Source organism: Thalassophryne amazonica, chromosome 5 (assembly GCF_902500255.1).
Source record: "Thalassophryne amazonica chromosome 5, fThaAma1.1, whole genome shotgun sequence".
Classification (NCBI taxonomy): domain Eukaryota; kingdom Metazoa; phylum Chordata; class Actinopteri; order Batrachoidiformes; family Batrachoididae; genus Thalassophryne; species Thalassophryne amazonica.
The window spans coordinates 39,660,560-39,672,740 of NC_047107.1; the positions used below are offsets into that span (position 1 = coordinate 39,660,560).

The following is a 12,181-nucleotide window of genomic DNA, read 5'->3' on the forward strand; positions in this document are numbered from 1 at the left end:
TAATCCAGGCATCTGAATTCTCATCTGAGTAGAAGCTAAGGCTGCGTTCATTGCATTTTTTAGAACTGAATGATAAGCGTTCTCTGCAGTAACTGAATATAGTTATGACCAGTATTGTAGAAATACCACACAATACGTCTGGTTATTCAATGTGTGGAATAAGTTCCATTGTGTAGTGGTTAGCTCTCTGGAATTTAACATCACTGGTCTGAGCTCAAAACTCACTGGTATCTACAGTTGATTGCAGTTTTGATGACATTAAATGACATTTGCAGTTTTGATACATTAAATTTATGACCAATATTGGAGAAAAACTACACAGCCTTGACCTTTTCATAGGCATTGTAGTGTAGTGACCAGCAGTCTGTATTTCAAATCCACTGATCTGGGTTCAAATCTCAGTGAAACCTGTGGTCTTTATAACTCTATAATATAATGCAATGCTAACATGCCGTATGAGTCTTATGTTTTTTACAATTAGCACTTGTTTAATTAATTATTAAGATCCTGTTGTCTCAAATACAGTTTGAAAAGGAAAGCAAGTTTGACTTATGGTTTTGATTTATAAATCAAATTAAACCGGATAGAATAACTACATTAATGTCAACTCTTAAAATGTACAAAATGAAAATATAACACATATCTGTTAATTTTAAAATAATGCACTAATTCTGAAGATTTGAACATTAACACACAGATGCCCACAGGGATTATGGGTACACTGAGCCTCTGCTCATACTGATTGGTTATCTAATTTATTCTATGTAAAAACCAACACAAGTGAATGTAACGTGTGCTGGTGTTTACAAATAAATGTGCTTTTGTAAAATATGTCATTTTTTTTCTTTGTTAAAAAAGGCAATTGCAAAACCGAAAACTCTGTTAAGTTGTGATTCAGGTCGACAACCGTGTGATATAACCGTGGTCAAAATACATAGAACACTGACATCTACTGGTGCCATTATTTGAAATCTCAGGTGCTGTCAGGTGCATTTTCAGGTCTGTTTACCCACCCAAAAAAAATCTCCAAAAACTTAAAATTTTGTTGGGTCGGGTCAGTTTTTCCACCTCAGAGAAGAGTCTTTTCACACATCTTGTATCGTCAGGATGTTGTCATGACACATGTTGTGTGAAAATACTGTTTTTCCATTTTAGCAATATGACAAAGCGATAACACAGTCTGTCAGATGGATTAGAATACTGTGTTATTACTGTTTGATAAAATCACATATTTGCATTGGACTGTTACTGTTCTCTCTCTGCATTTATTTAAACATTTGACTTTGTGCTTTTATAACAACTGACAGTGTCTTAAAATAAACTAAAATAAAATTTGATGCAAGTAAAAGCTGCCTCTACTGTTCCTTAAGTCACCAATATAACTTTTATTTCTCGGGAACACTGATTTGGGTTTAAATTAGATTCTTATTTACTTCTTTAAAGGATTTTTCCATCCAGTGCTGACGTAAGCATTTTTGGGCTGCTCACAACTTCAGTGACAAATGATGCACAAATGTTTTTCACATCAATATCTGACTCCTATAAGCATGATAAATATTTATCATATTTTCCTCCATATTAGTATTTCACACCCATGTAACAGAAGAAACCATAAAATGCAGATTGGCAGGTCAACATATCACATTTGCATGGAGACAGTTTGAAATAAATTCATTCCAAAGAGAGTTTGATTTGTGTGAAATAATTTGAATAATGTCACCTGACAAAGAATTCCGTCAAACATGATAGTAAAATCAATGTCTTACCAGGAGTGTCAGCTTTTTTGTATAAATGATGATTAAAAAGTCGGGTCAGTGTTTTGGTCCTTTTGGATGGAACCAGCCCATTTGAATTTGCAGTCTCACGGTAAGTTGTAAATCAGCAGCATGAAATAGACATTTTCGTCATGGCAGCACAAATACATTCTAATGATGGCTGCATGGAATTAAAAGTGAAGCGGGGGGGGTGGGGGGGAGTGTCAGGGTGGTTATGGTTAGGGTTGTTGGGGGAAGGAGTAGGGTTAGGTTATGGTTAAGGTTAGGGTTGGGGGTAGGAGTAGGGTTAGTAATAGTGAATTAAAAAAAAACCCTGTCACAAAAAATTTGAATCATTTCGTGACGGGAGCACAAAACAAACAAACAAACAAAAAAAAGTGAGATTGGGCTGATGTATTCATCATGAACTTTAAATACACTCAACAAAAATATAAACGCAACACTTTTGGTTTTGCTCCCATTTTGTATGAGATGAACTCAAAGATCTAAAACTTTTTCCACATACACAATATCACCATTTCCCTCAAATATTGTTCACAAACCAGTCTAAATCTGTGATAGTGAGCACTTCTCCTTTGCTGAGATAATCCATCCCACCTCACAGGTGTGCCATATCAAGATGCTGATTAGACACCATGAGTAGTGCACAGGTGTGCCTTAGACTGTCCACAATAAAAGGCCACACTGAAAGGTGCAGTTTTATCACACAGCACAATGCCACAGATGTCGCAAGATTTGAGGGAGCGTGTAATTGGCATGCTGACAGCAGGAATGTCAACCAGAGCTGTTGCTCGTGTATTGAATGTTCATTTCTCTACCATAAGCCGTCTCCAAAGGCATTTCAGAGAATTTGGCAGTCCATCCAACCAGCCTCACAACCGCAGACCACGTGTAACCACACCAGCCCAGGACCTCCACATCCAGCATGTTCACCTCCAAGATCGTCTGAGACCAGCCACTCGGACAGCTGCTGAAACAATTGGTTTGCATAACCAAAGAATTTCTGCACAAACTGTCAGAAACCGTCTCAGGGAAGCTCATCTGCATGCTCGTCGTCCTCATCGGGGTCTCGACCTGACTCCAGTTCGTCGTCGTAACCGACTTGAGTGGGCAAATGCTCACATTCACTGGCGTTTGGCACGCTGGAGAGGTGTTCTCTTCATGGATGAATCCCGGTTCACACTGTCCAGGGCAGATGGCAGACAGCGTGTGTGGCGTCGTGTGGGTGAGAGGTTTTCTGATGTCAGTGTTGTGGATCGAGTGGCCCATGGTGGCGGTGGGGTTATGGTATGGGCAGGAGTCTGTTATGGACGAAGAACACAGGTGCATTTTATTGATGGCATTTTGAATGCACAGAGATACCGTGACGAGATCCTGAGGCCCATTGTTGTGCCATACATCCAAGAACATCACCACATGTTGCAGCAGGATAATGCACGGCCCCATGTTGCAAGGATCTGTACACAATTCTTGGAAGCTGAAAATGTCCCAGTTCTTGCATGGCCGGCATACTCACCGGACATGTCACCCATTGAGCATGTTTGGGATGCTCTGGACCGGCGTATACGACAGCGTGTACCAGTTCCTGTCAATATCCAGCAACTTCGCACAGCCATTGAAGAGGAGTGGACCAACATTCCACAGGCCACAATTCACAACCTGATCAACTCTATGCGAAGGAGATGTGTTGCACTGCATGAGGCAAATGGTAGTCACACCAGATACTGACTGGTATCCCCCCCCCCCCCCCCCCCCCCCCCAGTAAAACAAAACTGCACCTTTCAGAGTGGCCTTTTATTGTGGGCAGTCTAAGGCACACCTGTGCACTAATCATGGTGTCTAATCAGCATCTTGATATGGCACACCTGTGAGGTGGGATGGATTATCTCAGCAAAGGAGAAGTGCTCACTATCACAGATTTAGACTGGTTTGTGAACAATATTTGAGGGAAATGGTGATATTGTGTATGTGGAAAAAGTTTTAGATCTTTGAGTTCATCTCATACAAAATGGGAGCAAAACCAAAAGTGTTGCGTTTATATTTTTGTTGAGTGTAGTTTCCCTGAAGCAGAACATTTCATACATTTATTCTGCTGTTTCAACACAATGCAGAGCTCATTTTAAAATCTGTAACAGCCTCTCTCATTTGCTGCTGTGTGGACGAGCAGTGCCGCATTACATTATCTTGGATCAGGACGTCAAAACTTGAGACTTTTGATGTCCACTGTGATGTCTCATCAGCGACGTTTCCAAACAAGTTGGCCTAAAAATTCGACTTCCGATTTTTTTCCTACTTTTTTTAAGAAAACAATAACAACAGAAATAACTCAAAACAAGTTCTGTTTTCATCAAAAACTTAACAAAAGTAACCCCTACTTATCTCCTGGAATTGAAGTTCCAGCTGTTCTTTTGTTTTAAAAAATACACTTGAATAAATGATTCCACTATAGTCAGCTGCTTTTTAGCGCTCTTGTTCCACTCGACATTTCTCCCACTCGGCTGGATGCTTGTTCAATTCAATTTCAATTTAATGGGTTATAAAGTGCCAAATCACAACAAAAACCATCTCAAGGCACCTCACATAGAACAGTTCAACATAAAAAATTAAAATAAATAAATAAAAATTAAAACAAATTCAAATACATAATTAAAAACAGAAGTAAAAGAATAAAACAGATAAAAATAAAAACTATTCGTAAGAAATAGAATAAAAATAGGGTTTAAGGCTTGACTTAAAGTATAGTAGATATTTTTGATTGATATTCATGTTTTGTACATCCATATTAATTTAGTCAGTGTGATATTCAAATATGATTTTACACAGGAGAGAAACCAGGATGTGGAACATTGGTTGATGTGTTTATACTGTGTTTATGTAGTTCTATAAAAGAAAATGTGACACTCTGATGACTGATTAGATGCCATGTCAGTGTTCAGAGCAGACAAATAGGCTGACTGTATATGTATTTACTATAATAGTATGTATACATGGTAATGTCATCTGTGATGGCATACAAAAGTGAATTGATCCTAAGCAGAATCTCATCAGTATTATGTTGTTATGTATCTTTATCTAGTCTGAAAGCAATTATCTAGTCTCTAGTCTGAAAGCATTATGAAGTTAACTACAACCCCTGGCAAAAATTATGGAATCACCGGCCTCGGAGGATGTTCATTCAGTTGTTTAATTTTGTAGAAAAAAGCAGATCACAGACATGACATAAAACTAAAGTCATTTCAAATGGCAACTTTCTGGCTTTAAGAAACACTATAAGAAATCAGGAAAAAAAAATTGTGGCAGTCAGTAACGGTTACTTTTTTAGACCAAGCAGAGGGAAAAAAATATGGAATCACTTAATTCTGAGGAAAAAAAATATGGAATCATGAAAAACAAAAGAACGCTCCAACACATCACTAGTATTTTGTTGCACCACCTCTCGGTTTTATAACAGCTTGCAGTCTCTGAGGCATGGACTTAATGAGTGACAAACAGTACTCTTTATCAATCTGGCTCCAACTTTCTCTGATTGCTGTTGCCAGATCAGCTTTGCAGGTTGGAGCCTTGTCATGGACCATTTTCTTCAACTTCCACCAAAGATTTTCAATTGGATTAAGATCCGGACTATTTGCAGGCCATGACATTGACCCTATGTGTCTTTTTGCAAGGAATGTTTTCACAGTTTTTGCTCTATGGCAAGATGCATTATCATCTTGAAAAATAATTTCATCATCCCCAAACATCCTTTCAATTGATGGGATAAGAAAAGTGTCCAAAATATCAACGTAAACTTGTGCATTTATTGATGTTGTAATGACAGCCATCTCCCCAGTGCCTTTACCTGACATGCAGCCCCATATCATCAATGACTGTGGAAATTTACATGTTCTCTTCAGGCAGTCATCTTTATAAATCTCATTGGAACGGTACCAAACAAAAGTTCCAGCATCATCACCTTGCCCAATTCTGATTCGAGATTCATCACTGAATATGACTTTCATCCAGTCATCCACAGTCCACGATTGCTTTTCCTTAGCCCATTGTAACCTTGTTTTTTTCTGTTTAGGTGTTAATGATGGCTTTCGTTTAGCTTTTCTGTATGTAAATCCCATTTCCTTTAGGGGGTTTCTTACAGTTCGGTCACAGACGTTGACTCCAGTTTCCTCCCATTCGTTCCTCATTTGTTTTGTTGTGCATTTTCAATTTTTGAGACATACTGCTTTAAGTTTTCTGTCTTGACGCTTTGATGTCTTCCTTGGTCTACCAGTATGTTTGCCTTTAACAACCTTCCCATGTTGTTTGTATTTGGTCCAGAGTTTAGACACAGCTGACTGTGAACAACCAACATCTTTTGCAACATTGCGTGATGATTTACCCTCTTTTAAGAGTTTGATAATCCTCTCCTTTGTTTCAGTTGACATCTCTTGTGTTGGAGCCATGATTCATGTCAGTCCACTTGGTGCAACAGCTCTCCAAGGTGTGATTACTCCTTTTTAGATGCAGACTAACGAGCAGATCTGATTTGATGCAGGTTTTAGTTTTGGGGATGAAAATTTACAGGGTGATTCCATAATTTATTCCTCAGAATTGAGTGAGTCCATATTTTTTTCCCTCTGCTTGGTCTAAAAAATTAACCGTTACTGACTGCCACAATGATTTTTCCTTGATTTCTTATAGTGTTTCTTAAAGCCAGAAAGTTGCCATTTGAAATGACTTTAGTTTTGTGTCATGTCTGTGATGTGCTTTTTTTCTACAAAATTAAACAACTGAATGAACATCCTCCGAGGCCGGTGAGTCCATCATTATTGCCAGGGGTTATAATTCTTTGAATGTTGAGATTTTAATTGCCTAGTCTTTGAGCCCAATCAAAAACAAACTAAATCAATGAAGTTTTTTGCATGAGTTAGCTATATTTGTAAACTGGTGTGTTGTTATATTCTGTATATACTCCTACAGGATGGTACAATATGCCATACTGCATGAGATCACAAGAGAAATTTAACAGATACCCCCCCCACACACACACATATATATATATATATATATATATATATATATATATATATATATATATATATATATATATATATATATATATATATATATATATATATATATATATATATATATTTTGTATCCAAAAAAGGTTGGATACAAGGTCTGTTAGAAAAGTATCCAACCTTTTTTTTGCAAAAACCTGATGGCTTTGAATCACGTGTGCTTTTGCATGAGCCAACCTTGAACCTTCGTGCGCATGCCAAACCATTCGGAAGATTCAGACGGCTTTCGGTGATGATGCTTTGGACATCACACAGATTAAGGAGCGGTACAACTGGTTTAAAGACGTCCGCACAATGGTGGAGAGCGAGCCACGCTCCGGTCAGCCATCAACAGGCTGAAACGACCAGTTCATTTCCAAATTGAGCACTGTGGTGATGCGGGGCCGTCGTGTGACTATCCGAGAAATTGCGGAAGAGGTGTACATCAGCACTTTTTCAGCACATTCCACTGTGACAGAAGATTTGGCCATGAAAAGAGTGGCGGTGAAATTCGTGCCAAAAAGCACCTTCGTGTTGAAGTCTCACAGGACATGCTGGACTCTGAAAAATGATGCCCACCTCTTCTACAATTTCTCAGATAGTTACATGACTGAAAAGCCACCGAAAGCCGTGTGAATCTTCTGAATGGTTTCTACCTGGCTGTCGCCCAGTTTCTGGCAAAATTTGATGCAGAAGCGCTGCTCCAGTCGTTCCATCATTTTCCTTGCAATGAAAATCTGCCGAGAGCACGACACACGACCTCACAGAAATGCTGCTTACCAGCAACTGACGCAATCGACAGGTGTGAAAAAATTCATGCATGCGCACGAAGGTTCAAGGTTGGCTCATGTAAGCATGCTTGATTCAAATCCATCAGATTTTTTGAGGTTGTGCTGTACTGTTTGGCCAAATGTTTATTTCCTGGGTGTTAATTTGTAAGGTATTTCCTGCAGGGTCCCAAACTTCATAAATGTTTTTGATAATAATGCACTCGCTCTTGTATTGTGAATCTTTTATGGATGACTCCTATGTTGGAACTTGACTTGTGGGGATACAATATTTTGCCCCAGATCCCCTGGTTTAATTATTTAGAGACAAGAAGGTATTGGTTCTTTTGGTTAGGTCCATAAGTAAATGTTCATCAATTAACCTCTAATTATGGTCATTAGTCTTTCAGAAGTTTCATCAATTTCTGGAAACTTCCACCTTGTTGTGTGTAAACTGTTAACCTAATGAAATCCTAACATAGTAAATAAAAACTATTATTTGTTAGATTTGGTTATTTCATGTCATGCCCAAAACTCACCCATGATTAATAGACTAAATGTTATCCTTTGGTGTCTTGTGCCATATTCTGCAATTAAATTACAGGCCATGTAAATGACAAAATCAAGTTTGTCATGCCCCAAATGCACTTGCACTTCTTGTTTCAGACAGTGCAGTTGAGACTGTTAAGATAGGGCCCATTAACTAAAAGGTCTCAAAAAGGAAAAACACAGCAGTTAAGTGTTTATGTATTTGAGGTCCTTTGTGTATTTTATATTGTCCATTTTCTGAATAAATACGTAGTATGTCTTTGCGTCACTTTAAATGGCGTTTTCTTCACAATGGGCAAAAAAGCCTTCTACCTAATGAGTTTTCTGTCTCACCACAGACTTTTTACTTGGTTGAAGCAGACCATTTTTACTCAAGGCCAAAATATGGCCATCGGGTATTGCGAAGACGTTGTGTCGTCTGTCCGTCTGTCTGTGCTCAGCATTCGTCCAGTCCTATTACTGCCAGGGTCTTCAAATTTACAGGGAACATTCTTGGAACACAGACCTTGGACAAGTTCCAAGATGGCTAACCTTGACCTACTGTAAGAGGTCAAAAGGTCACATTCTGTTTCCTGTTTTTATGTTCATGCAGCTGAGGGTATTTTGGCATTGCATTACATTTTCATTTTGTTAGTGCACACATCATCCTGCAAAAAGAGCAGCGACACACAGTCTTATACACTCACGCAGACTGTGCTTTAAAAAACGACATATTGAATGGCCACCTCATTATAGCTGTTACCTTGACGACACATAAGCTGCCCTGCACACTTTCGTGCACTTTGCCTGACTACCTGTCCTCTGGATAATGAGCGGTGACGGACAGATCTCACCTGTCCTGTCCTAAACCTGTCAAAATTCCTCATTAGAAAGAGAAGGAGTGATGGACAGAGACTGTTAAACACAGCTATGTTTTAAATGGGAACCATCACGAGCATTGCTTTCTTAACACCAGTCAGTTTTACATCACAAATTATTTTGTTGCACATTACACACATGTGGTTGGGAATCTTAGAAAAAATAATTATTTGCTTCATTTGTATGCAACATCAGAAAATGTAGATTCATTATGGATAGTTACATACGTATGTACTGATATTCAGATTTACAAAAAATATGGATATAAAGCCAAATATGTGGACAAGAGCCAAATACGCCAAATAGAAGTAGTTGGCCAAGATAAACAAATCACTCTGGCTCTTTATTGATTCACTAAAAGCCCTGTCATGAATAATAAATGACACAAGTACTTTTAAGTTTCATCAGCAAAATAACTTCAAGTGACATTTCAGAAATACCAGGGCAATAAACTTGAAAATGAAAAAAATGAGAAACCTCTTGACAATAACACACAATTCATGATTATCTCCCAAATTACTGGATTGAACCAAGATGATTCAAAGTAATGCTACATTTTTGCTCATCAACAATTTTATTTCTTTTAAATCCACAAGCGCATATTGTACATGGAGCTGAATTTTATACTGGCTACTGTAAGAGAAGCAACAACACAAGCAAATGTAGAACGCATTTTTCTATATACAGTATTTATATATACAGTTTGTACTAGAGTCAGGATTGGATTGGCTCAGTCGCTGTCACTCAAAGGTACCATTCCCCTAACTGTGCAGAACTTTGGGGCTTCAAACATCTTACTGCCTACTTGACACAGATTTTTCCATACAGTACCACTGTTTGTATTTCTTAATGATTGGTGTAAATGAAATCTAAGATATTTTCAGTGACTTAGGAATGTGTCTGCAAGCAATGTTTCAATTTACAAGGTGTTTTTGATACAACTACCTGTTCTGGAATTGATGCATGTGTTTTTCTATTTGTAAGCACCTTCTGCATTTGCTTATGTTATCTTCATTTGGAAGTGTTGTGGCCTGTCTCGGCCACAGCAGAATATGCGGTTTGTGGCTTTGATGTGCTATCAATTAGTGACTGCTCAGTTCACTTGTTCTGTTAAATCATTCAGTGCCTGAAAGCTCTGTTGCAGCTGGATTGAGTCTTTTGTGGTAACACTAAATTCACAATACTGAAAGATAAAGTAGACCCAAGAATAGCATCATACACACACAGGTCACCTGAATGCATCGTGTGCTGTTGTTTGCCCTGTGATATGTTGAAATATGTTTTCATCTAAGTGGATCCAATATTGCTATTTTTGTTTAATTCAAGTGTAAAGAAATGGCAATGTAATTAGTTTTAAACTGTACATACACAATGTGAGTTTACTGGCATGTGTGTTCAGCATAAACCCGCATAGCACTTTGGTCTGCACCATGATCTATGTTATGATAGCCAAGTAGCCTCTGTGTGTGTGCATGTGTATAGCTTCAATCATGGAGAAACTGGGAAGAGCTGACATTTTCCATTTTGTTTGCTTATGTATATTGGGTCAAGGATGAATGCTGCAAAATGGAAAGTTGATAGGACTAATATTTTTGGAGAAATAAGCAATATTAGTTAAAAACAGTGAACAATGGACATTGTGCTGCACTGCACCATGGTTGTTTGCAGTTTCGGGGTTTTAAATTTTGTTATTGTGTTTCAGATTAGCATAATAGAGTTGTTAGTGTTATTGATTTGTTGTATTCAATTGGTTTAGTCAGTTTAGGTAAATGTCATGTTGTTGTTACCAAGAGTGAGTTAAGTGTCACATTGCCATTACCATGAGTGAAAACTGTAGTGTGTTTGATGTCTTCTGCCACGTTTCTGTTTGTGGGTGTGTAAAAATAAAAGCACCTGCTTGCAGCAGAATGTTGAAAAGACAAAAAGCTGTGCATGCATGCGTGTGTGAACGTCTGTATGCATGCATACAACTTTGATCATGGACAAACTGTGGATAGTTGACACTTGCTGTTTGGTAGGCTTCTGCACTTTTGTCAAGGATGAATGCTGCCAAAAAAAAGAATGTTGATAGGGCTAATATTTTTGGCGAAACTGTGGATATTAGCTAACAACATGAATGGATGTTGCTAATTACCATCTGGACTCACACGCCATTCCAGCATGGGGCGATAAATCAACTTTATATGAAAAGGGTGCGTGCATGCATGCATGCATGTGTGAGTGTGAGTAAGTTCAATGTAAGTACATAATATAATTGTAAATCTGTTAAAAATACATGGACATCACAAGAAAGTAAAAACCCTTATTTTCACTGGGCTCCATTTAAAAATGACAAAATAGAACTAATAATACTATAAAATAATAGTAATACTGATAGTAATAATGATGATAAATCATTATTATTGCCAATAGGAGCTCCATTTGTCTATTGACACAGAGTTGTATTCCATATTACATCGGGCATAGACTGTAACCAATCCCAATCCGGTTACTCAACAGCCACAGTACTGTGTCAATAAGTAATTCTCCGTTCTCAACCTATTCAACCTATTCTCAAACTTTACATGAGTAAGAAGTCAATAACAGACAGAACAGGTAGAACGAATGAGCAGTCACTCATTGGCACAGAAGAAATGGAGGCATCGAATGGTGCTGTGTCAATAGACAAACGTTTATGTTCATGACAAAGTACTGAGACAGTAGTCACTTCCTAATAAATTACATAATTAACCCTCTGGGGTCTGAGGGCATTTTTTGGACAGTTCACTCGCCTGGCATGATTGTTTTATTATTGCTGTTAACAGCTCTCCCTGCATCCCACAATCAGGTTTTATGTCTCTTTTTTCAGGACAACCTGTGCTTTCAGGATATATATGTTTTTGTTGTGTTTTATAAGTGTAATAAAGGTTTACAATCAAAAATAGGCAAGGAAAAAAATAAAGCGAAAAATAATTTTCCACACATTTATTCAAAACACACAGCAAATTATAATAAACAACTGTTTTGACACTTTATAAAGGTAATTTGAGGTCTTGTGTAAAAGACTGTACAACAAAAAGGTTCAAACAATAAACACAAATGCACATTTTGAACAATATATACAAAATGGTCTGTGCATTTTGTTGTCCATTGATATGGTAAACAGTGCTTTACGCAGAGAAAGCAACAGAGTTATCCAGTAACATTCACATGCAAA

The 12,181-nt window shown here is 37.9% G+C and overlaps 1 protein-coding gene across 1 annotated transcript in view; it reads left to right on the forward strand.

The window, feature by feature from the left end:
* The window catches only part of mctp1a (multiple C2 domains, transmembrane 1a), a 606,655-nt gene that overhangs the window by 216,953 nt on the left and 377,521 nt on the right, over window positions 1-12,181 (forward strand). The gene's annotated exons all lie outside the window — the stretch shown is intronic.